The sequence below is a fragment of the Python bivittatus genome, unplaced genomic scaffold (genome assembly GCF_059951505.1).
Source record: "Python bivittatus isolate LINGU-HERP-01145 unplaced genomic scaffold, Pbiv_v1 ctg000480_np1212, whole genome shotgun sequence".
In the NCBI taxonomy this organism is placed as follows: Eukaryota; Metazoa; Chordata; class Lepidosauria; order Squamata; family Pythonidae; genus Python; species Python bivittatus.
The window spans coordinates 10869435-10896947 of record NW_028277075.1 but is presented as its reverse complement, the minus strand read 5'-3'; the positions used below and the strand labels follow the sequence as shown (position 1 = coordinate 10896947).

Here is a 27513-nt window from a genome sequence, read left to right as displayed (position 1 = left end):
TTTTGTTACTTATTTTCCATTTTATTTATATTTGTTAACACACACACACAAACACAAACGTGTTTCCCTTGATGCAAGAGTCGACATTGCCCAGCAGTTTTCATATTCAGTTGTTTTGATCTACAGGACCTAGTCAGTTGCACAACCATGTGAGGATTTGTACGCTTTCTCTCCTTTGGGGTTATTTCTACCCAGCGTTTTTCTCATATGCTTCTTCATTTCACATTATTTTAATTTGGGGGATACCTAGATGTGGTATGGGAGAAGGACAAACAAACTTTCCTAGAGACCCCAGGCAGCACTCCAGATCAGATCCTTCTGCAGCACCCAAGTTGGTGGATGTTTCCCCTGCAGGTAGGAGACATAGCAAAACTACGAAGCCAAAGGAGAAAACCAATCACCCTGCCTATGATGACTCCCACACTCACAAATCCAGATGACAAAATAGATGCAACAAAGATTGGCAAATGGAGACAAAAATGTTACTACATTTGGATGGTATTTTAACACTGTAGTGGGGAAAGGCCCCAAAAGGAGCACTATGCCTCTTATGTGGTTATGGTGTTTTTGATACTATCCAGTAATGGGTTCTCTGGGTGATGCCCGCCTAGTGTAGCTAATCAATTCTCCTTGTCCATTACTTTCTGTTAAACAAAATAGAACATCTCTGCTGAAAAGCCCAACATCAACCATCCACTTGCCTTTTGCCTGGGTAGGAGTGCTCTCATGGTCAATATTATGTTACTGCCCTGTCCAGTAGTTCCCTACAGAATTGCTCTGTTCTAGATTAGGGGTACGCAACTGGGATTGCAAGGCCATACACAACTTTCAAGCACCCTTTTTGTGGCTTCTGAAGCATCATGTCATTGATACTTATATCTGTTGAAGTAAACAGCAGTTTCCACCCATTTTGTGGTAGGAAATATACAAAATATATGAAAACAAGAGTTGAAGCCTTAAAGTGCTTTTTTTTTAAAACAAAGGAAAAAAAAAAACTTCAAAAACTCAGAAAAAAAGCAGAATTTTAACCCACAGTGACTTTTGCCCCAGCTATCGAAAGTTCACCTACACCTATTAGAGGTAGAGGTCCTACTATTTGGCCACACCACAATTTTTTGAAGAAATTTCAGGGCAGAGACTAGAATTAATGTCCCACTCCTTGTTCCTGTCTGAATTCAAAGGCAATAAGGCACTCCTGTTCAATCCTTCTGCAGCAGTTGTACACATCACATGTAGACTATGCATTTCCTGTATGTTGGATTATCCCCTTCCCACCCCTTTTTTTCCAGAGATACTCCTATCATAGGATATCATAGGCCAAATTTTATCCTTGCTTTCCATCAAAAGTAGGCCTGACAACTTCCTAAAAATATCTGTTAAAGTAAAATGTGTCTATCACAAAATTCTAAAATAATCGTGGAAGCAACAGGAATGAAGAGCTTTTCAAGTCAGTTCTAACTGAACAGATAGGGCTCAGTGGGATCTTTTGAACTATGCTGAAGTAAAGGTTTGGGTAAGCAGTATCTACTGTGAATTGCCCCATTCTGCTTGCTAGTTTTTTATAAGGCAATCACATGATTTTATAATTGAATTAGTTGTTTTCCTAGTGGTTCTTCCCCCCCCCCAAACTGTAGAAAATCTTGGAATTTATAAAAGGAATAGAATACTGCAATCTCCACAGGTATAAATATCTCTCCTGTCTTAAGAAATATGGTTTTGAAATGTGCAATAAGATATCTGAAGGTTGAACCTGTTGGTGCTTAGCACACCTTCACTATAGCTTTTATACTGGATACTATTTTATAGTATTCCATTTATTCACTATGAAAAGATTTTGTCATTATGCTACAATACGTACACTGTGCTTTTTGACAGTTAATGTACAGCAACTAATCCCATTTAAAGGAATAAGCACATTTGTGTTATTTTTGTAATTTTTTAAAAACTCACTTGAGAGGCAAGGGTTTTTTAAAACAGCCACTCTTGTAAACTGGACCTATCACATCAAAGTAGCTTCCTTGCTTGCTTATTTATTTATTTACAGGACATATATGGCCGCCTATTTCATATGATGACTGTAGGCAGCTCACAACAATCCATAAAAAACATAGTTAAAAACAAAAGTACCCTTCTCCCCAGGCACCAGACCTATGATCCTTGCAGCTCAATCCCCATCCTAGCCCAATGTTTGGGAAAAGAGCCAGGTCTTCACAACCCTCTGGAAGGCTAAAAAGGTAGGGGTCCCTCTGATTTCCAGTGGGAGGCTCTTCCAAAGGACTGGGGTGACCACTGAGAAGGCATGCCTCTGAGGTCCCATCAGATGACAACATTTAAGGGAGGAAACCTGGAGCACACCCACCCTATCTAACCTAGTAAGATGGGCAGATATCCTCAGGGAGAGGTGGTCCTGCAAGTAACTTGGCCCTGTGCCATGTAGGGCTTTTAAGGTGATAACCAACATCTTGAATTGCACCCATAAAGCAACTGGAAGCCAGTGCAGCTCACACAGCAGTGGTGTAACTCAGGTGAGCCATGGGGCACCCAAAACTGCACATGCCACTGCATTCTGGACCAGTTGCAGTTTCTGGATGGTCTTCAAGGGCAGCCCTATGTAAAGCACATTGCAGTAATCCAAAGGGGAGGTGACTAAGGCTTGGATGACTATGAGCAAGGCCTCCTGGTCCAGGAATGGGCACAATTGTCGCACAAGATGACTTTGTGCAAAGCCCCCCCTGGTCACCACTGCCAACTGCTCTTCCAGCAGGAGTTGTGAGTCCAAGAGGACCCCCAAATTGCACAGCAGATCTGTGCGGGGGAGTGTTATCCCATCCAGAGTCAAAGATGTCAATTCTCCTAACCTGGGGGGCCAAAACCCCACAACCATTCCATCTTGCTAGGGTTGAGTCACAGTCGGTTTCTCCACATCCAGGCCCTTACAACCTCCAGGCACTGAGACAGCACCTGAACAGCATCACCTGCCCACATGGGATAGAAATATATAATTGGATATCATCAGCATACTGATGATACCAAACCCATTGCCAGCAGATAGATGACTTATCCCAGTGGGTTCATATAGATGTTAAATAGGAAGGGAGAAAGACCCGAACCCCGAGGCACCCCACATAGTAGGGGCCTAGGGCTGGACCTCTCTTCCCCCACTAGCAATAGTATCAGCCACGGAGAAAGGGGGAGAACCACTGCAAGACTGTGCCCCCCGCTTCCAACCCCCGGAGCTAATCCAGCAAGATACCATGGTCAATGGTATCAAAAGCCGCTGAAAGATCCAGAAGAGCCAGGATCACCACCCCTATCCCGAGCCCTCCAAAGGTCATCCCCAAGTGTGACCAATGCTGTCTTGGTACTATAGCCCGGCATGAATCCTGATTGAAAAGGGTCCAGATAATGCCTTCTCATTAACATAGCTCCAGGGAGCATCAAAGTCATCTTACTGTATTCCACTTTTACAGCAATAGAATTATGAGAAGTCATCCATCTGGACTTAAATGTTATGGCTAGCAGATGGAAGATAAAATGGAAAAGGCATAACTCTGTAGCTTTTGAAACGTTACAAATTACCAATAATACAGAATATAGGGAAATAGTTAAAGTTTATGCCCTGATGCAGGTACTATGCAGACATCTTTTTGCTAATATTTCTGCAAGTTGCTCTGAGTCAGCCAGACCACTGAGGCTGTGGGGATTTCCAGAAGAATTATCAACACTAAAATCCCCTTGGATGTTCAATGTTTGGTCTGAACGTGCAATAGGCCTCAGCTTCCTCTTTGTACAGGAAGCATCAGATGCCATAGGGAGCTATTTTAGGGAATAGGACCAAATTTGTGAAGAAGCTATGTGCAGTGTAGAAGGTTTTAGGAATGAGGCATTCACATTCCCCAGTTCCTGTTTATACAGAAAGGTCATCAAATCTTTATGTCACTGTCTACTAAAAAAAAAAAAAAAAGTTGAGATTCTGTATGAATTGGTGAAATGTACTTGATCCTAGAGGGGAAAAGAGTTAGAACAGCCACCAAATGGTATGATTAACATCATTGCCAATCAACATTAATGTCAATGAAAGCCATGCAGATATTCTTCTCTTCTCATTCAGATAAATGTATGATAATATAGCTTTTGTACATTATCCTATTCAGTGTCAACTCAGGAAACTATTTTCTTGTATACAGTGGTACCTCGGGATACGAACGCCTCTACTAACGAACATTTCGGGTTACGACCAGCTTCGGCAGGAAAATTTTACCTCGGGTTATGAACTTGCCTCTACTTACGAACCGGATCCGCGGCCATTTTCCCTGCTGTCACGCAGTCGCGGCTTCCTGTGGGCGAGGTTGCGGTAGCAAGGAGATGTTCGGTGAGGCTCGTGGTGTGTTTTGCGGTGTTTTGTGAAGGTTTTTGGTGTGCGTGTTAGCATGGCTCCAAAGAAAATGCAGAGCAGGCTTGGCGGGAGTCAGGCTCTGAAGAGGAAATTGCCTCGGGTTGTGACCAAATTCGGGCGGAGGGCGGAACGGATTAACCGGATTTACATTGAACCCTATGGGGAAATTCGCCTCGGGTTGCGACCAAATTCGGAGGGCGGAACGGATTAACCGGATTTACATTGAACCCTGTGGGAAACTTTACCTCGACTTGAGACCAACTCGAGTTGCAACCAGAGTCACGGAACGGATTAAGTTCGTATCCCGAGGTACCACTGTATAGTGATGATTATGCTGGTAAATAAAGGATTACAGTATAATGATCTGAGAGTAGGCCACCTTGCATTTAATGAAAGATTTTTCTAAGTAGACATGTATAGAGATATACTGTTAGTGTGCTATTGGCCTTGATTGATTGATTCCCAGACAATGTTAGGGACAAATTCATACTCTGCCCCTTTTAATTCTATGCAATACTTGTAGAAATAACTACAAGGAGCTCATTCATATTGGTGAACTGATTGCTTGAGAAACTATTCTGTTTAAAAAATCTGTTTATCCTCTCAGCTCAGTTAGGACAGGCAGTATTTATCAAGGGATAAAGGTAAAGCTGAAAGACTTGGATTAACACAATGTAAACAACAGCTTAACTGAATAGACCATAGTTAGCTGTATCTGCAGAACATGATAGGCCACAGAGGCTACAAACCATAGTTTACAAATCACCACAGTTTCACACAACATAGTCAGAAACAAATCAAATTAAGTCTTAGAGCATGTGTGAATCAGAACAGAGAGAAGCTTGGTTTCAATGTAATGTCTGGAGGCAGGGCTGCTTCATTTTCAACATAAAGATATTGGACAGTACCAGGTTCCTATTGTTCACTAAGCCACAACATTATTTATTTGGTTTTTACCAAAATGATTTGTATATCATAGTTTATGGCTTAGTAGGTTATGTTAGCTTAGGTACTGAGTGAGACTGTTGGTCTAACTAGCTCACTACTGTCCACAGTTCATTCAGTATTTCAGACAGAGATCACTCTCTCTCTTTCTTAGAAGTTCCTAAAACACTTATATAGCCACCCATCTTAAACCAAATTCTGGGCAGCTCACAACTCAAAAATAAAACAATATCTGTCTACAATAAAGAATGTTAAAACCAAAAGACCTGGCACCATAGCTAAACTTTCCCATGAAGCCTACAAGAAGTTAATACCACCAATCTTACCCTATCCCAGCACTTGGGGGAAAAGCCAGATCTTAAGTGCTTTTTGGAAAATTGAAAGGGGGGAGGATCCTGCCAAACCTCAGGGGGAAGAGCGTTCCATAGGGAAGGGGCTGCCACAGAAAAGACATGCTTCCTAGGTCTGTAAGTTGGCAACATTTAAGGGAAGGGACTACAAGTGTGCCCATCCTATCCAATCCGGTAGGACGGGCAGATGTACTTAGGGAGAGGCAGTCCTGCAAATAACCTGATCCTGTGCCATACAGGACTTTCAACCAGCACCTTGAATTGCACCCGGAAGGAAAGTGGGAGCCAGTGCAGCTTGCGCAACAGGGGTGTAATGTGGGTGAACCGAGGGGCACCCATCACTGCATGCACTGCCACATTCTGGATCAGTTGTAACTTCTGGGTGGTCTTCAAGGGCAGTCCCATGTAGAGTGTGTTGCAGTAATCCAAACAAGAAGTGACCAAGGTATGAGTGACCATGAGAAAAGCCTCCTGGTCCAGGAAAGGGCACAACTGGTGCACAAAATGAATCTGTGCAAAGGTCCCCCTAGCCACAGCTGCCACCTGCTCCTCGACATACTCTCTAGAGCTATAGACATATTTGCTGCAGATAAATCTTTTCCCCCATATTAAAGACAAGTCACCTGTCCTTAGACACTGACTTGTCTAAGGACACAGAGAAATATTGACAAAAGCTTCCTAAGAGTTATGGAGAGGTTTTTAATAACATTTATGTTTAAGCATTATGGTGCAGAAAACACCAGTTTAACACTAATTCTGTTGCCTAGGAGTTCTGTTGCCTAGGAGGCAATGGAAGTTAATTCATACTATTTTAGAAAGCAGTAAGGCCAACTAAGAAAATGTCTGTTTGTTTTTTAATGGGAATATCCAGAATAACTTTGAAAGATTTGGAAAAGATACAAGATGCACTTATCCTACTCAGGGTAGTTCTTTTCATCCTTTGAAAGTGTATTTCAGCAGATTTGATGAGAAATGGGGAGAAAGGGTTTGATGGTTTTTATCAGTTGCTAGTTTCCTGTTTCTATGTACATTGAAGCTTTGAACACTGGAACTTTGTACATTTAAATTATCAATATTTATACATAAATGAAATAAGCATGATTGTTCCTCCTAGTTGTACAAATGAACACTAGAACAAATATGATAATCATACTTTCTTAAAGAAGAAAAGATGTTTCATGGCATTCATGTATCTAGTGAATGAAATGCGAGAAGCAACAATACAAAAATCAAGTGGTGACATTGTCAGGATAGATGGCTATGTAAGTAGTTGATTTCCTCCCCTCTCTTCAGGAAAACCACAGAGTCTGGAAAGACCCCTCAGCTATATTAGGCTGTACTGTATGAGTAAGACTCTTTGCTACTTTTTCCACCAGCAAATGCAGTTGAACACTGAAGATCATAAGACTTGTTGGGCATGTTTTTATCAGCATGCTAGAAATGGAGATTGTCTACTTTCGCACATTTTAGTTAAGTGGAAAATACAGTTTTTATTTATTTAAATAATTTATATGGCCATCCATTTGCCAGAGCAACTCTAGACAGCTAGCAAAATATTAAAAACAATAATTAATAAAATTTGCAAAACATACATTCTGGCTGGCTACCACATCATCCATCCCTGAGACAGGTACATCTAACATCCTGACATAAAACCTGGGGAAAACCAGGTTTTTAATACTTTCCAAAAGGCCAGCAGAATTGGGGTCAAATATTGGGGTGGGGAGATCATTCCAGAGGGCAGATGCTACCACAAAAAGACATACTTTCTAGGTCAGATTGGATGACATTGATCCAAAGAAATAACCTGCAGCATGCAACCTAGAATAGTGCGTGAAACAGAAGATATAACTGGGGATAAGTGGTCCTGCAAAAAACCCCCAATCCTGTGTTATGTAGGCTTTCTGGATGATAACTAGAACTTTGAATTGCATCCAGAAGACAATCAGGAGCCAGTGCAGCTTGTGAAGTAGTGGTGTTATTTAACATACCATGGTATGCCCATAACTACCTGCACCTCTGCACTATGAAGCAATAGCTGCTTCCAAATGATCTTCAAGGGCAACTCCATGTAGAGTGCATTGCAGTATCTTATCAGGAGATGACTAAGGAATGAGTGAGTGCGAGCAAAGCATCACAGTCCAGCAACAAGTACAATCTGAATACCAGCTAAAGTTGTGCAAAGGCCCTCTTCATCATAGCTGCCACCTACTTAAGTCCAGGAGAATTTCCAAATTACACACTGATTCTAAGCAGAGGAATACAACCCATTACAAAACTAACGCTGGAAAATCTCCATTCTAGGATTGGAAGGACCCAAAAGCACAACCACTTGGTCTTGCTGGGATTGAATTAAAGTTTAATTTTCCCCACCCACATCCCCACAGCTTCCAGACATAGACAGCACCTTGACAGCATCACTTGGTTGGCCCAAAGCAGAGAGGTACAATCAAGTATCATCAGCATACTGATACTTTATCCCATACTGACAGATGACCAGTTTTACGTAGATGTCAAAGAAAAGTGAGGAAAGAGGCCTATGGCTAGACTGTTCCCCTTCCACCAATACTGATTAGAACTAATCATAGAGGAAGGAGAACAACATAACAGTGTGCCTCCCACTTTCAAACTTGGAGTTGGTCCAGAAGGATACCATGGTTGATGGTATTAAAAGGTCAAGGATGGTTGCCCACCATAGGTCATTGGCAGAAATATAATTCCCAAATAACAGGAAGTAATTGTTCCACTTTATTCTGTTTTGGTCAAATCCCACCTTGAGTATTATGTCCAGTTCTGAGTACTGTGCTTTAAGAAGATTCAGAGAAACTGATAAATGTTCAGGAAGAGACTACCAGATGATTAGAGGAGTAGAATCTAAGTAATATGAAGAGAGACTGAAAGAGTTGCGTATGTTTAGTCTTAAGAAAAGATTACATAGAGGGGATAGGATAACACTCTTCAAATACCCAAAAGGATCTCACGTAGATTCTATGTCATAGAAGAAAGTAATGATCTGCTTTCTCTTGCTCCAGAGTACAAGCTATGGGATAATGAATTTAAGTTATAGGAAGACATATGCCTACTGAATGTTAAAAAACAATTTTGGTTCAATTGTTGAACTGACCTTACTGTTAGGAAGAGATGGTAATCTCGCCTTCCAACTCTGTGATTCTATAATGATGCTCTTCCAATTAAAGCTGAGTTGGAGATAGTCTTTAGAGATCACACTAGGTCCAGTTTCTATGGGTTAATATTAACAATTTACCTAAAACTGGGATGGAAAAAATTACATGAGCAACATAGAAAAGTGTCTAGAAAGTACAGTATGGTAATTCAATACAGGTAGTCCTCGCTTAACAACCGCTTAACAACAGTCTGAAGTTATGACAGCCTCAGAAAAAGTGCTTTACGACCTGTACTCACACACCCATCGCAAACCATTGCACCACCCCGTAGTCACATGATCGCAATTCAGCTGCTTGGCAACCAGCTTGCATTTATGACCAGTTGCAGCATCCTGCGGTCATGCAATCACGATTTGCGACCTTTTTTGCCGGTTTCCAGCAAAAAAGTCCATTGGGGAAGCTGGATTCGCTTAACGACTGCATGATTTGCTTAACAACATGATGATTCACTTTATGACCATCACGAAAATGGTCGTAAAATCAGGTCCAGTCATGTGGTGACTCGCTTAACAACTACATCGCCTAATGACAAATTTTCTGGTCCATTGCGGTCGTTAAGCGAGGACTACCCATAACTGAAATGGGATAGGAGATCTTGAAAATCAAAAGTCTGAATTATTTTTAAAAAATTCAGTTCCATTTTTTTTTTAAATAAGGGGTAACAATACTGTTGATTATTGTTAAAGATGGGATATTTAAAAAGTAGCTCCAAACCTGTTCTTTAAAATTCAATCAGAAATTAGAGTAGATGTGTAGATTTATAGAATTGTAGTCCAACCCTTTGCTCAGTGCAGGATACTCTACTGTTCACTATTTTCATTAATGACTTGGATGGAAATTTGGAGGGACTGCTCATCAGATCTTCAGATGACACAAAATTGGTCAGGATCACTGATACCCCTAGAAGACAAAATACATTCAAAACTACCTTGTGAGTTAAGAAATGGTCCGCAAGTAACAGTGTGAATACCCTGCTTGGTGCAGAGGAGAATTCTTCTACTACTTAAAAGTGCTTACATTGTTAAAAGGACATAAGAAAGGGAAGAGCACAAAAACAGAAAACTGTTTTGTGTGTGAATTAATTTAAGACAGTGATTAACAAGCTCTACCACACAATGATTTTCCCACTTCTGTCGATAAACGGCCTTCCTCTCAATCACATGACATTAATAGCAAACCAATGTGATTTATTTCAAACTATTAAAATCACTAGAACCTTGCCCCCTTTCCCCCCACCCCAATCTCTTGGTGTTTGTTGGTGTTGCCTTACTTGAGAGACCACAGCCACACCCCCAAATACGCCCAGTACCCTCCCCCCAAAACACATGAACTGCCTTTCAGCTCCATTTCAATCAGTCTAGCTTGTAGAAAACCTTAGATTGCAATTTTGTTGACATAAAGTTGTTACTATATTTGGTTTGCAGTTATGGATAACACATCCCACCTGCAATAATGATCTGGTACCATGGAGAGAAGTGTATTTTCTAGTTTGTCAGTGCATTAGCATTTGCTAATAGTTTTTTTAAAAAATCAAACTTTCCAGGCAAAAATTATTATTTATTATTATTTATTTATTTTATATTTTTTATCCCTCCTTTATTATTTTTATAAATAACTCAAGGCAGCGAACATACCTAATACTCCTTCTTCCTCCTGTTTTCCCACAACTACCTTATGAAGTGAGTTGGGCTGAGAGAGTGACTGCCCCAAAGTCACCCAGATGGCTTTCATGCCTAATGCAGGACTAGAACTCACCATCTCCTGGTTTTTAGCCTGGTGCTTTAACCACTAGGCCAGCACTTTGAGTGGACGATTTTGCAAAACACGAGATAAATGTTTCGGCAGGTTCCATACACACACACACACACACACACACACACATATACATATAGGGAGGGGAGCAAGCAGACAGTTGCTTCTTTTTCTGTGAAGAAAAGAAGAATATTTATTAATTCGTGAAGAGCTCGAAGCTCTTCAGGAAGGGACACTAAATGCAGCAACTGGCAAGTCTGAAGCAGAGAGAGCTGCACTGATTGGCTTGCATCCTCTGTACTAAGCAATGATAGGCTGAAGGTGCATGCCCAGAGCTCCAGAATTTCAAGTCTTTGGTCATCCACATGTTCAATGTGATTTGATCTGCAGCTGGTAAAGACAAAAGGAAATGTGGGTTGGCATTAAAGTATGCTAGAAATGGCACTGCTCTATGTTAATGCCTATAGATGGACATTCAAGTTACTGCAAATTCTGAGGCAGTGTTGTGTTCCTGGGTATCCCCAAAGGAGGAATTGTAGATATGGAGGTGACAGTAGAGCAACTGGTGGAAAGTCTGAATGTGAACCAATGTAGCAGAGGCAAGCATCATGACCAGGAGCAAAGAAAAAAGAGTGCAGGATGAAGGAATTTGCAGAGTAATCCTCAATGAGAAAGAGTACTGGGAGCACAAAGAAATGATTTGGTTTTAAGTTCTATTCCAAACTCCAACAAATGTTCAAACTACATTTGAACACTTGGGCAAATTACATTTATTTACTTTATTTATTTATTAAATTTTATTAAAAATTTTAAATCACCCAATAGCCGAAGCTTCTGGGTGGTTCACGATAAAATGCAGTGTCATGGAAAATTCAGAAGTACAGAGCACAACACTGAGAAGAACCATGTTTATTGCAAGGATCGTTGGGTGCCTGCTTTATAAGAAAGAAGGACCCCAAACAATGAGAAAGCAAAGATTTTTATAGAAATTAAGGGGTACAAGGCAAGAAATCCTAGGTATCTGTTTTGCTGGCCAGTTTGGGGAAGCTAGGCAGGTCCTTGTCCCTGTACCTGGGATTAGTTCTATTGTTAGGCAAAGGGGCCTTTTCAGAAGGGCAGCAGAGCTGGGAAAGCCCATTGTTAATTAGATGGAATGTTGAGGTAATCAGGCTGATTGAGGACGGAAATTGGGGTCTCCCCTATGTTGCAATTCCCTTGTTAGGGCTGCCCTTGGGCTGTGCTTGTGAGCTGGTGAGCGAGGCTTCTATTCTTTGGTTTAGATAGGATTGCAGGGGGGGCTTTGTCTGGGGACAGAGAGGGTCAATTTGGGTCTAATAGGATTAGGCAAAGAAAGGAGCTGGGATTAACCCTGATCATGTCTAAAAGACAGGGTGAAAGAGGGTATAGCCTCCATTTTATTTGCTACATTTATGGTCAACCACATGTTCAAGGTTGGTTCTCAGTAAAAGGCACAAGACACTAAAGTTCCAGCCCTCCAGATTGTAGACTATATTCCAAACACAGCATCTCCAGCAGCCCAGTTCAGATAAATAGCTTGTTTTAATAATGTAGACATCTATAAAAGTTGTAAAATTGCTTCAGGAGTAATTTCAATGAGCAGATAACAAAATAAGTAAGAGAAACTCAAGATGGTTAGTGACTTAATGTGGTACACATATATGCCAGTTGGATGGGTTAGGATTTATTAGATTATCTGTGCCTCAGTTCTCTCAACACTTAGACTCTAGATATTGTAATGCAGTTATGGGGCATGTGTTTGCACAAACAGAAATGTTGTGGACTGGACCACAAGGCACCCACCACCCATTCTATTCCAGGACAGGCTCCTTTCTGCACTGGTTTAATTTGTGAGGAGTGGAGTGGCAAATCTCTGACTTTTCTCAGTAGCTATGCCTAGTTGGGAGGAAGGCTATGCCTAGTTGGGAGGAAGAGTATGCTACAATTAAAATAGTTTCAGGGAAAATTGGACAACTAATTCAAAGAGGTTTCTTCAGCCTACTCCCTCCAGTCAGGAACACACTCAGAGAACAAGGGCACAAGGAAATAGGATATAGGAGAACAAAAGAAAGGCAAACAAAGATTAGCAAATGACCACAATTGAGGTAATTTTCCAATAAACAAGTCAGAATTCTAATTATGCATCTAGCTTCAACCAGATTGCTGCATTTTTCCTAGATCTGCAATCCAGCTTTCTTGGATTGGACTTTCTGACCTAGCAGTTACCAGCCCCAGGAGAAATGCTCTGTCCTCCCACAGAGAAACAAAGACAAAATGGAGCTACCCAGTCCCCTAATTAAAACCCACCTCAGAGATGAATTTTTCTGCTCCTCATTAGTTATTTGGAGTTTAATGCTTTCTGACCACTATCTAAACTGACAGCTTTATGTTTGATTGACAAATCAGATCTAAGTTTTTAAGTTTTTTGTATCTGAATCTCTTTGGATGGGATTTCCCCCCATCCACTGTAACAATGCACAATACAATTCTGCACTATGGTGTTTTATATTCCCTGAAATAACACATTTAATCAGAATCCAGGCTGTAGACTTTATCCTGTTCTTCAATCTGAAGCAAAGCTAAAGCTGGAACACTGAGATTCAGGTTTGACATCTGATACATACCCATATATATAGGCTCTTAAAAAGCTTTGACCTCAATTTCTAAAGCAATTATTTTAGGCCTAAAGGCATTAAGAATTATGGCCAGCATCTCTGAAATTGGCCTTAAGCACATTTATATGCCTAAATATAGATCAGAACGTTTAATACTTTCTCTAGCATGGGCCATTTTACCTCATTTTCTTTTGCAATACATTCAGAATTTGCCTGCTTCTTTTCAACATGATGCAATTTGCAGCTCTGCCTCTTCCTTAAAAGTCTTATCCATTGCAGGGATCCTCATTTAGAACACAAGGACTATCCTGATTAGAACCACTACTACCATTATGTCTGCTGCTGATTCCAACAGGCTGTTTTATAGGGGCAGATTTAATCAAATGTCCTTAATTCCAATGTAGATTTAATAAAAATTTCCAATCCATAATTTCAAAATCAGTGTGGTTAATGTGCAGTTCCCATTATTTTGGTACACACTTGATGTAAGTAGCACAATTTCCTGTGTTTCTCTGTAACAGGAATGACCACACACCCTGAACTTGTCCTTTTCCTTTTCCTTGCCTTTTGAGTTCATGTACATTTGCCCGAGTAACAGATTCTTTCTGTCTGAAGTCTCGGCAGCCTCTCCTGCTTATGCTAGAGCCCCAAACCTGGCTTTTTCTGTCTCCCTAGAGTCCTTATGTAGACGTAGGTGCACGTCACCACCTGCTCTAATTTTATCCATGTCTGATGGAGGAGACTTAACTGAGCAGCAGGGAGGCAGCTATTTTGGTTTTTCTCTGTGGTTCTGGGTTATATAAAGCATCTAGCCATGACCCATATTGCTCTGGAGCAGCCTTGTATTCTCTCTGGCTCAGATACAGCTAACAGCACCATATATTTCCTCAGATTTTTTTCTCACCAATGCTGAACAGTACTCTTTGTGTGTAGCATTGAAGAGGGATGTGTTAGGGCTTCAAGGCCAAAAGTATTGAAACTCTCTCTGTCTCTCTCTTTTTAAAAACACAGAACCTTTCTCCCAAGCACAATTGGGTTAAGCTGTATAGTTTACTCTTTACTAGCCGAATAAGCATTTATCATTATAGTTTCAAGCAGGTGAGCAATAAAGCAGAGATGGAATAAACCTGGTAACTTAGTACCTGGGGCACTGAGATAATTGGTTTAGTTGTACTGCTGAAGAGAAAAGATTCTATGCAGAGCAGGAAAAAGCAGAAAAGAATGGAGATTTTTTTTAAAAGGCATTTGAATAGTGATTTAACACATCTATAATTAAAAAATTATAGTTTATCTTACGTTCTCTTTTTATTTAATGATCATTCTTGTCCTGGTGTTTTGGCTCCTAATCCAGTTTCCAGTGACCATTTAAGAGTTGTGTTATATTATTTGCCATACAAATGAAATAAAGAGATTTGTTTAAAAATTAGACATGATTGAAAGCATGAAATAGCAAAACCCAACCAAAAGCATACTGTAAGCTGAGGCTGCTAGGGCCAAAAGACTAAAAATGTAACACAAAATAACATGCAAATTATGCAAGTATGGCACAAATGAATTTGTAAATTAATATGCAAATATGTTTTCTGCTTTGGACACTGACATTTAGTAGCCCTAACTGCCAGAGCCTGCAAGAAATCTGGTAATCTGTGAGAGATGAGACAGGGTCTGGCAGCTTCTGTAAACAGATTCTGAAATCAATTACATCTGCTCCTATACTGTACTGCATTATTTTAAAGAACTGTATGCTGCATTGTTACTGATCCATCAAGATGCTTTCCATGATTTGGCTGAGTCATCAAGTCATGCAACTGGTCTCCAAAATAAATGTATATTGATACCACCTTGTTTTGCCAATTCTCTCACCTTTCAAGTATGACAGACAACTGGAAAGTGACCTTTTTTCTTATATTTGTGGCATTCATATGTACCAGTACATTCTGTCCTCTATGCATGTACTTTCCCACAGTGAGTACATTTAAAGCCTTCAGCAGTATTGGTGTTAATTGCTTCAATCATGGGGCCAGACCTGACTGCCCTGGCTCTCTGCCTGTTTCCCCTCTCAAGACTAGTTTGAGTGGCTGGGATCATTTAGGCAGATCTACACTTTCTGTTGGCTCACTGCTTCCTGGAGTGCAAGAATGGGTGATGTCATCCTCTTTTCACTTCCAGCTCTTGATGTCTTCAGGTAGGACCAGGAAAGAGTCCAATTTGAAACACTGGAGAGTTGCTGCCAGTCAGCATAAACAGTACTGAACTAGATAGCCCAAAGACTGATTTGATATAAGGTAACTTATTAGCACACAGGACAATCTTCCTAAGCAGTCATGTGGCATCTAATTTTTGAAAGAACTGGAGTTGTCAAAAATACCCAGTAGCACACATTTAAAAATGTGGCTTTACATGAATAAAATTACAATCATATCCTGCTCTACAGTTTCCCTCCTTCCCACCCATCCAAAAATTCCTGCAGATGCCCACGTTCCATTGGTCCATCAAGGCAATCAGTCAGGTCCAGTCTAATCAGTCAACTGGCTGGAATAACCTTGGCCCTTGCTTACAAGATCACTGCTTTAATAATAGAACTGAATGAGCCATATGCTATACAAATCTTATATGAGTTTACGAGCTTTAGTTCTGTCATGTCACCTTCTCTAAGCATAGGGGATTCTTGAATTTCATCCTTGGCAAACATCAGCCCCATCCAATTTATAATTCCAGTAATTTCCCTGGCGCAACTTATATTTCCTCATGAGATATTTAAGGGTACATACAATCATTCAATAGCGTCTGATCATTTTTTAAAAGGCAGCTACTGGAATATTACTCTCTCTGCCTGAACGATGGTAAAGGTTGGCATGAGGGCAATTTGTTCTTGTGAAGGTATTATGTGGGATTAATTAATTAATTAATTTTATTTATTTATATGTCACATTTATATAGCTGCCCATCTCACACAAAGCGACTCTAGGCAGCATGCAACAATTAAATAAAATAACAAATGGATAAAAACAATCATTATAAAAAGATAAAAAGTGATTATTAAAATAAAAACATTATCAAAAATGCTTCAATTCACTCATTTACAATTTCTTTAGAAATACCTGACAGTAGAATTTTTGCATAAAACAAAGCCTCTTATTTCTGCTTATTAAAACTTAAATAAAACCATATTTTGCTTACCACTTGCTGGGCAACGAGCAAAAATTTATCCAAAAAGCTGTTAGCCCTAATCCTCTCCCTGGTAAAATTGCTACTATCCTGAATGTAAATTGGCTTTTTATTCTAGACTTGCTGAAATAAAAATTGACTGTGTTCTGGAACCTGGCCAGTTAAGCTTGTACCTCAGACAATCCTCTTATACAGTAAACTTTTCCAGTCACCAGCGCTGAATTTCATTGTGCTATTAATTTAGTTCTTCCTTTTAATAACATAATGTTTACACTTATCCTAACCACTAACACATTTATAATTCCTTCCAGTTTTGCATCATCACTAATTTGACTCATGTAATGGATCTTTTTGCCACTGTCATTGCACATTGAATGACACCAGTCCAAAAATGGTTCTTCCTATTTATTTTCTCTTTCCCTATTGATATCAGTCTGCTAATAATTCTGTTCATGATCAAGCAAAGGATAACAATTTTTATTATCTTTTTTTGTATACCATAGGGCCGTACCATAAACATTTTATTTATTATAACCCTGACTGAGAAGGAATGTGTGGGTGTGAAATTACAATGCATATCAGCACTAGTTATATCTCCACAGGGAAGGTGTTCACTATTGGGGAATTCACAGCAGGCTGTCCCAGTTACTGTCACATAAAGCACTAAATAAGACTTGAAGAAAGATCTTTCCTAAGGACCCAGAGGCATAGCCAGGCTAGTAAACAAAAAGATGTGTTATAAAATATACTAGTGAACTACAAATCTAGTTCACAGAACATGCTAAGACAAAAGCAGACAAACCATATTATGACTTAGTGCACTCTGCACTATGTATTAATTACATAAACAAATAAACATGCTAGTAAAATCTATACAATCTACCTACAACTGGCTTCTAGGGGAGGAATGGTACACTGAAGACATCTCCACAAAAGCAGAACCGACGACTGCAGCAAAGACCAAAGAACCAATAAGTAGGAACCAAGGAACCGATAACCTCTCCAGACAAGGAGAAGATGGGAAATTGCCCACATGTCCTCCAAACAGCTGCTCCCTGTGAGGTCCCCTACAGGTGTGAGTGCTGGGAAACGATGGGAATAGCCATCTTGCTCGCAACTGCGGTCAGCACCTTTTAAAGCATAGTTAGTTTGCCAACCTCACTTTCTAATCGCTTTTGGAAATTGCATATTAACTACTTTTAAGCTATTAGAGAACTTCCAAATGACAAGTTTAAAAATGCTGGGTGAGTTTGCCTTCAATCCTGAATGAAAGAAAATTTTAATCATAAGCTTAAGAATTTAAAGATTTGAAATAAACAGCAAAAAGCTAAATAATATTTGATCTTAGAAAGTTATAAATGGACTAAGGGTCCAGATAAATTTGGAATATAGAAACTTTTACAATAAGATTTTGGAATTAATTATAAAGAACAAACAGCTTCTCGTGGGAAATAGATCTGTTTTGGTTTTTGCAAGACATGACAAAGATAAGTAATTTTATTATTTTAAAAACTGGATACTAGAGAAGACTAAAGATTCTAGGCAGAGGAAAAAAACACAAGCCTTCCTTTTATGTTAATTAATTGGAACCTACAAAATGATGCAAAAAGTTTATTTATTTATTTATCTATCATATTTGAATAGCCGCCCATCTCACAAGAGAGTGACTCTGGGCGGCGTACAACATTTAATTAAGAAAAGACCAATAAATACATGGAAAACGATAATAATTAAAAACTATAAACTATAAAAAGCACACAAAACAAGAGAGGATGATATTAACTGCAGTAAGGGAGCCATCACAAAATCTCTTCAGTCCCCTGGGACCCTCAGGCCTGATCACACAGCCAGGTCTTGAGGGACTTGCAGAATGTTAAGAGGGATGGAGCTAACCTCACTTCCGGGGGGAGGAGATTCCACAAGGTGCGCACCACTGCAGAGAAGGCCTGCCTCCTGGGACCTGCCAAATGTAATTCCTTGACAGATGGGACCCGCAGCATGCCTTCTCTGTCAGACCTGATGGGACAGGCAGTTGTAACCCAATCCCATGCCATGAAGGGCTTTAAAGGTCGAAAACAGCTCCTTGAGTTGGACACAGAAGCAAACTGGCAACCAATGCAGCTCGCAGAGCAGAGGTGTGATGTGTACCATTCTAGGGACACACATAACTGCCCGCACCATTGCATTTTGTACCAGCTGAAGCTTCCAGATGCTCTTCAAGGACAGCCCTATGTAGAGCACATTATAGAAGTCCAAATGGGAGGTGACTAGAGCCTGAGTGACAATGAGCAGAGCCCCCCAATCCGGGAGCAGGTGCAACTGGCACACAACACGAAGCTGTGCAAAGGCCCTCCTAGCTACAACTGCCACCTGCTCCTTGAGCAGGAGTCGTGAATCCAGGAGGACCCCCCCCCCCAGATAGTGCACCTGGTCTCTCTGGGGCAGTACCACCCCATCCAGCACCAAAGATGGCATAGTCCTAGATCCAGAAGGCCCCAAAACCCAAAGCCACTCAGTCTTGCCAGGGTTCAGCTGAAGCCTGTTGCTCCCCATCCAGACCCTCACAACCTCCAGGAACCGGGATGAGACATTCACAGCATTGCTTAATTTGCCAGAGGCAGAGATATGTAATTGGGTATCATCAGCATACTGGTGATACCTTACCACATGGTGACGGATGAGCTCACTGAGCAGCCTCATGTAGATGTTAAATAGGAGAGAGAAGATTATCAAACCCTGTGATACTGCACATAGCAGGAGCCAAGGGCAGAATCTCTCCTCCCCAACCACCACTGACTGGAATCAGCCCTGGAGAAAGGAGGTGAACCAACACAACATCATGCTGCCCACCCCTAGGTTATAACATTGAGAATACTAAAGGAGACTTTTGAAGAATGGACCCAAAAATTAATAGCCACAATATCAACAGTGTCAGTCATGATGTCTGCCTCTATGGATAGACAATGTCCAAAATATGTTATTGAAGAAATTACAGATGTGGAACAAATTTTATCTGACAAGATAGAGCTGGTACCAAAAGTGGATTTACAAATGACAGGCCAAAAGAACAACTTGGAAAAGGATGTCTCACTGGATATACAAAAGAAACTGGCTGATGTTTTAAAAATCAAAAGGGAAATACAAATGATAAACCAAGAAAGTGATCTGGATCATTTTTTTAACTGGATTTACAAAAGAGGCTTGTTAAAGACCTGAAGAACTCTGTGTGATGGGATAAAAAAGAAATGAAGAGAAATCAAATCCTATGGCAATATTTGAATGAACTAAAGATTAAGACTGTTAGAAGTAAAAGAAAGGAATATAAAGTTCGTTTATTTAATCAAGGTTAAAACAACATATGTTGTTACTTCTGGCAACCCTTTATGGACTTTCTGCTGACAACAGGACTGAAAAAATGATGCTTTATGAATTTGCCTATAGAGAAGGGATGGGATATGGGATGAAGAGATTATTGTAACCTTAGAGGGGGTGATGAAAAGTCAGTAAATTTGTTTACACTTGTGATGAATATTGGAAGTCACTTCTTTACATATTTCTTTTCTCTTTATTTTATTCTTACTTTTCTCTTTCTTCTCTCTTTTTTCCTTTTCCCTTGCACTTTTTACTCTTTCTGTTCTATTCTCTTTCTTTAAGTTTAGTTTGTATTAGATTTTACTATTATGATCAAAATTCTTAATAAAATTATAAATTTAAAAATAATCTACTTATAATATATGGAAGGGGAGGGTAAGGAAGCTTAGTAACTTGTGGACTGCAGGGAAAAATACAAGATTAAAATAAATACATCTGCATATTTACAAAAGTAACAACCATATACGATTTTTCAAAAGATACATGATATCTCTGATAGCTTAGATAAGAAGTAGAGGATATTTAAGCAGGGAAAAAAATGTCTATACCAGAACTGATTTCACCCCTGTCCTCTGACCTTGATGAACTAGCAAAATACTCAGTTTTGTTTGGATTTTGCCAAATGTTGGGCAAGTTTAGAAACAAGACTGGCTATTACACAAGAAGATACAATGATATTGTGCGTCATCCAAATCACTTCCCCTTCTCCACTTCAGAACATTCTTAAACCACTAATGGGCAAGATGAACATGATAGAAGGCTGCACAACACCAAACAACACTCATACGCTACATAGATAAGCCACTGTACCTCCTTGCCCTATGGGAAAATGATGTACCAACCGAAATAAGGAAAGTTTCAAAACACACAAACTTCCTCAAATAATTTGGAATATCATATGTAGCAAGTTTTACTTAGTGATAAAATGTAAGTAATAATGCTGCCAAAAGATTTGCATGGATGTAGTCACTAGGAGTTGATCTTGAATAAAGGATGCCTTTATTTAATTAGCATTACTTAATAATATCCTATAATTTAGAACAGTGAGAAAACAAAGTAGCCAACTGAGTTGATACACAGTAAAAAAAAATATAGGCTTGCTTCTATGCTTTTAAAAGCATCTTGGCCATCTTAAGATGAAGCCTTCAGTAGCATGGAAATAAGTATCATCCCTTATCTAAGGTTAAATAACTTGGAATCCTCCAGAAGTTTTGGATTATAATTCCCACTGTCACTGACCATTCTAGCTGAAGACAATAGGAACCAAAGTCCAAAGTTTCTGGAGACATAAGATTGTTACCCATCCATTAAGAGGAAGACTCTGATGCAGAAATGTATATCTATTATCAGTTACTTGTACTGCAGGAACCCTGTAATTATTTTCCAGCCATATGAAACAGGCAAATAATTACATTATCCCGGAAAAATGTTTGTAACAGAGTTCAAAAAGTATAAATTGAGAAGAATTTTTAAATTAGACCAAGGCTATTACCTCAAAATCTATAAATTAATTCATTTCCTATCAGTTTATATTTATTCCCTTTTATTTTGTATCATAAAATGGGAATGATAGAGATTCGGTCTATGTTGTAATTTGGAAAACTTTTGACTGATTTAGGGATCATCTGTTTCAACTTCGGGCTGAATCTTACTTAAAAACCTGAATCTCCATTATATACAGCTTATTGCTCTTGGGCGAATGGACTCACAGAGAGTACTAAATGCTGGAACAATCCTGTCCAAAACCACCCCGTGAGTAGAGAATGTTGGTCAAACCATTCACTGTGATTGCCAGTGAATGCTGAGAGTAGAATGGGGCTGAAGAAAGTCAAGATGGTGGATACAACCACATGACTGAACCCCCACCCCTTTTTTTAATGTGTGCTTAGAGATACATCTATCAGTATTTCTGGATGCTTCTGAATTCCAATACGCTAAGTTCCCTTGGGAGACCTCATCAGAATTCAAGCTGTTTGAAACAAATAAGCAAACAAACAAATACACTCATCTGCATTGATGTGGACATCTCCTGAAGTCTGAACTAACCTGGTTTGTCTTGGGATTCATCTGAATGTGATGCACATGCCTACAGCAAAGCATATAATATTACAATTTTCTTTATATTTTCTTTCTCTTGTTAACTGTTCTGAGCTTCACTGGGAGGAGAAGCAATATGGATATAACATCAATTAATTAAAAATATAATATTAATATATTTTCAACAGTGGTTCATAATGTTCATTTGGGGAATTACCTGTGCTTGGGTGTTCCCTAACACGTCTGAAGAAATTTCCCTATATGTCTAGAAGACAGAAATAGTGATGTCAGCTCCAATTAAAATAGAATGACTCAGTTCTACAAACACAGAAGTCCAATTTTTATTAGTTAATATTATTTGCCACATGCTTTATTTACCCTTTTCAGTATCTCATTCTAAAATATCTTGGGATCTGGAAGTTTATTAATTCTGAAATGATAGCTATTCCAAAGACTGGAATTTTAACAGAATGGTTGTGTGGTTTCAGCAATGTAATAATAGAAGAAAAAATAACCTTATGACTTTTAACACTGTGCTCTATAGCATACCAAATGGTCTACATACAATCTGGATGAGGAAAGTTTTTATTGTTGATCCAGTTTATACTGCTTGGTAGAAGATTATAGTTTTACCTAACATAGGCAGAAAGCAGGATACACAGAAAGATAGTTATGCATACGCGGTAGCTAAAAACTATAATATTGTTTTTAACTCTGATTTTTAAGATGTCTGGGATCTTAAAAATGTTATGCATTTCATAGATGAGTTTTTCAATGCCTAGTTGCTTTCTGACAATAGCTTTCTGACTGTCCTAGAACAAATTTTAGTTTATGTGACAACTTTGCGTACTTATAGACATACACATACACATACACCTGAGTCAGTCTTGACTCCTGGCAACTGCCCGGACAAGTCCCTGCAGTTTTCCTGGCAAAATTTTAGGATTTTGTTTCCTATTTCTTTATTCCTAAGGCTGAGAGAGAGCGACTGGCCCAAAGTCACTGAGTGGGCTTCATGCCTATGGTGGACTACTACTCATGGTCTCCCAATTTCTAGTCTGGTGCCTTAACCAGTATACCAAACTGGCTCTCAGTTAATATTAATTGGGCCATTAAATATTCTTCAGTCTGAGTGTTGCATTTGATATATGCTCAGAAACTGGTATCTTATTTAATCCTTTTTCTCTGGTAATTATTTGTTGACTTTAAAATAGCTCTAACAATCAACTGAATCAGGATTTTCCAAGCTCAAAAATGTTTCACTATAACCCAAGGCCAGGCAAAGAGTAAATATGGTCCTTGAGCAATTAATAAGTCTCTGGTTTGGCTACTGATTTAAACAAAAAAAAACTTATGACTTCCTCCAAGAGTTCTAAAACTGCTCTGTAAGAACTTGCACGTATCACAGAAAGGAAGTGTTGATGTGTAAAGAATCACAAGCAGTGAACATTCAGCAGACTCTTTTTTAAAGTATTATTTGATCATGCTTGTCCCTATTGACCTGCTTTTTGTATCATGCTGAGGAATTGACCAACACATACAGGTCAACTTAAGAAATATGGGATAAAGTCTATTAAATAGGGTTTTGTTTTGTTTTTTTGAAAAAAAATCAAAATTACTTTTTTTTTCTAGCGAAGTGCATACTTATGTAAACTCTTGATCACAGACTATTTTACATATTTCCCTGTCTTGGTTGAAATTCTCCTTCTTTACCTTGGAAATCAAAACTAAAATAAAGCTCCCAATCGTTTGCTTTGCCTTATCGAAGAGCAGAATTTAGTTAATTCCCCTGAGGTGATCATTATAATACGTCAGAGAGAGATTCCCCTTTTTTGCACGCGCCTGTGGGTTTCCTCAGGTTCCTCCATTGGAGGAGGGGGAAGATATATAACAGGTCCGCCTCCTCCCGCAGAAGAGGTGTGCAAATTGCAGATATTCCAAAAATGGGAGCAGATACTATTCAAACGCCTGGAAGAAAGAGACGTCAGAATTCTATATTCCCCATATTTCTAAGAGTTATCCCTGGGGCATCAGCTTGAAAAACTAGCCAGAGAGCTCAGCAATCAAAGCCCAGTCTTTTTCCACTCTGTATGAGGCCTCTATACCTGGAACACCCCTCGCTGCCCTAATTACAGCTCCACCCAAAACAAAACAGTCTTTCTTTCTGCCATGGCAACCGAGCCTTACCTTATTCGCTGCTTTGGCAACCGAACCCCACCTCCCGGTGCTGCTATGACAACTGGGGCCTCCTCCTTTCCCTTCCCTCCGCGATTGACGCCGCAGTCTGCGTTACCAGTGATAGCTGAAGGGGAAGGGCAAAAGAATGATGACGTTGCGAGATTCATTCCCGTGGATGCTACACATTGACGTCAGTCTGTTTTTGAGTGTTCGTCTCCAGAGCAACGCCTGTTAAACAGCCAAGCCTCAGCAACAGAGACAGGATTGGCCGATCCAAATTAGAGGGAGGAGAGCATTTTGCTCAGGTCTGAACAGGTGGAGCAACCTGGCCTTGAACCTGGATCGGTGATTCAGGCAGAAAAAGAAATGCAGTAGATGATGTTCAGATGGAGTCTCTTTTAAAGAGAATACGTGCGGAGGAAGCCTCAAATAAGGCAGTTGTACATGTATTTGTTCATAAACGCACATATATTCACCAATCTAATTCAGCATACCCTGTTCCACAGTGGCCAACCAGGTCCATTCAGGAAGTTAGCAAGCATAGAGTAATGGTTGATAGATTGCTATTTCCTACAGCAACTGGTGTTTAAGGTATGTGGCCTGTTACTCTGGAAGCCATATCCACTGATAGCTCAGTTCTCCATTAATGTGTCCAGTTCTCTCCTAAACCCATATAAATTGGCAGAGTTAAGAAGAGAAAGTTGTTCAGCTGGGGATTTACAGTCATTTGCAAGGGAATTCAAAATCAGGAAGTCAGATGGCTAGCAGTGATTGTCAACAGAGACAGGACAGATAATAGCAAGTGCAAATTTCTAAAGGTTCAAGATACAGCCAAATGATATGTGACCAGTAGTTGCATAAGTCTTTGTTTCAGTTTTGTTATCCTTTAAAGAAAAACAGCCATGGGAGAGATGGGAGAGACTAAAATCAGAAGAAAACAAATACTGGGGGGAAGACAACTGCTAAATTTTTGTATCACTGCTACTTGACTGTGGAAAATCTTTTCCCAGTCTTATCTCCACGTTGCTTTCTTTTTCTTATGGAGTAAAGGTAGAGTATTGTCCCATGTAAGCAATCTGGAAGGGTGGAGGCTTATGCTGCTTTCCCAGGATTAGATGCCAGTTAGGGAGGTGAAGTTGCACAGCAAGTTTATCTTGTCTCCTTGCATGCAAGATTTGGACTTTCAGAATATATAACTGAGCTTATTTTTTAAATGTAATCTCTGGGAACAACCAATAAACAGGAAATCAACACTATAAGTATAGGATTGGTGATTGACAGGAGATGTAATTTTATATTAGGAATAATCAGTGTAAATGTTGATGCTAAAATAACCAAGAATAATCAAGTCTCCTTAGCTTCTGAACTGACAAAATTCTCCTCATTTTGCTCACATTCATTATGCCATATTCTACAAGTGAAATTTACTCATTCCAAATGAGTAAAGCTTATAGTCTACCATTTTTAGCATGTTAGAGTCTGTGCACTTTTCTAATCAAAGCAATTACAGAATATCCTCATTCTGTAATTTCTGTTATTTACAAAGTAGGCTGGTTTAGTTAATCAGAAAGCTTAAGTGTGCTGATATTAAATATAACCCAAGCATAGGTTCTTGCAGTATGATCTATAAATTATATGATTGTGGGAAGAAGATCAAAATACAGGTGTTGATATCATTCATTTGACAGATAATACTGTACAGATTTTTAAAAATTCTCCAGAATCCAAACAGTATTCACATTGTAGGGAATAATTCAAACTGACACATGATACATATTTTATTGCAGATAGAAGGTAGACCTCTATCCTTATAGATGATATTTTAAGCTGCTCAGAGTCTTCTGGAGTAGGCGGCCATACTAAATTTGATAAAATAAATACATACATACTTATATACATACAAAAAGACATTATGCTGCTGCTCTGTTTCCTTGGAAGAAAAATTAAAGTATGTTTCACTATTGTGAATGAGGCTTATTCCTATATCAATAAGTATGCATAGAACTGGAACTGTAAACTTCATAAATAGAAGCACCTTCCAAGCTAAATTTGTTTCATGAGACTAACTACTGCATGAGTGATGCCATGGAGGTTCTGTATCAGTGCCTGGAGGCTCTGAGGGCCTGGATGGGGCGCAACAGGCTTCAGCTCAACCCAAGCAAAACTGAATGGCTCTGGGTCTTTGGACCTCCTGTTGCAGGGAACCTCCACCTTTGGTTCTGGATGGGGTGCCACTGCCCCAAACAGACCCAGTGTGCAATCTGTGGGTCCTCCTGAACTCATGGCTCTTGCTCAAGGAGCAGGTGGCAGCTGTAGCTAGGGGGAGGCTTTGCACAGCTTTGTGTTGTGTGTCAGTTGCATCCATTCCTGGACCAGGGGGCCCTCCTCACGGTCACTCATGGCCTTGTGACCGCCAGATTGGAATATTGTAACAAGGTCTACATGGGGCTGCCCTTGAAGAGCATTCAGAAGCTCATGCAGAATGCAGCAGTGCAGGCAATTAATGGTGTCAGTTTCTTGGCGTATGTGACACTATTGCTCCATGAGCTACATTGGCTTCCAGTGTGCTTCTGGGTGCAATTCAATGTTCTGATAGTTACCTTTAAAGCCCTTCATAGCTTGGGACTAGGATACTTATGGGACCATCTTTCCCCAATTGTTTCTACTCATCCCATCCATTTTGGCAGGGGCAGCATGCTCCCAGCGCTGTTGGCTAAGGAACGTCGGCTGGCAGGGCCAAGGAGGAGGGCCTTTTCTGCCATGGTGCCTGCCCTGTGGAACACCATTCCACCTGGAATTAGGTTAGCCCTGACCCTGCTGGCCTTTCACAAGGCCCTAAAAATTTAGTTTTGTGCTAGGGCCTTGGCCCCCGGAAGTGTGATAGAGCCTGTTTTGTGGCTTTGTTAATGGCTATTTTATGATGTTTGGCTGCTATGCATTTTTATCTATTTTATTGTAAGCCACCCAGAGTCACGTATATGAGATGGGCGGCTATATAAATCAAATAAATAAATAACCTATAAGTATACTGATTTTCCTGGGAATTTAAAATAATGTGCAGCAATGTCATTTAAACACTAGCTCTCTTGAAAAGAAAAAGGCTGCTGTCTTATCCCTCCAAGAACATAGAGGTGTTCTGAATATATTTTGAATCAAGTAAACTTTGATTCCATGTATCTCAATAAACAGCAACTGCAGTTTCCAGAGATGCAAAATAATAATTATATGTGGATGAGACAAAAGAAAACAATCCATATTGAAACAAAGACATAGAGATGGAGAATTATCACCTGTATTCTGCTGGAAATACAAATGCCAAGGTACAGAGAGAGTGTACTTATACATCACATTTTTATCATACATTTTTAATGTTTGATAATTAACAGTAGACTTCCACTTCAGTCTATGATACAGGAAATGTAACAGCAGTGAATCCCTGTCTTAACAGGCAGTACCCAGCCACAATGTTTGTGTCTGCTATTTAAGGCAAGAAATAT

At 39.7% G+C, this 27513-nt stretch overlaps 1 long non-coding RNA gene across 1 annotated transcript; it reads right to left on the bottom strand.

Annotated features, from left to right (window-relative positions):
- LOC112540337 (uncharacterized) lies at positions 1–24158 on the bottom strand. Its single transcript, XR_003084406.2, has 4 exons — positions 24026–24158; positions 9591–9776; positions 8816–8962; positions 1–348 (listed from the first exon to the last, which is right to left on the bottom strand). It is a non-coding gene; the product is annotated as an uncharacterized LOC112540337 (long non-coding RNA).
- Positions 24159–27513: the final 3355 nt, after the last annotated feature.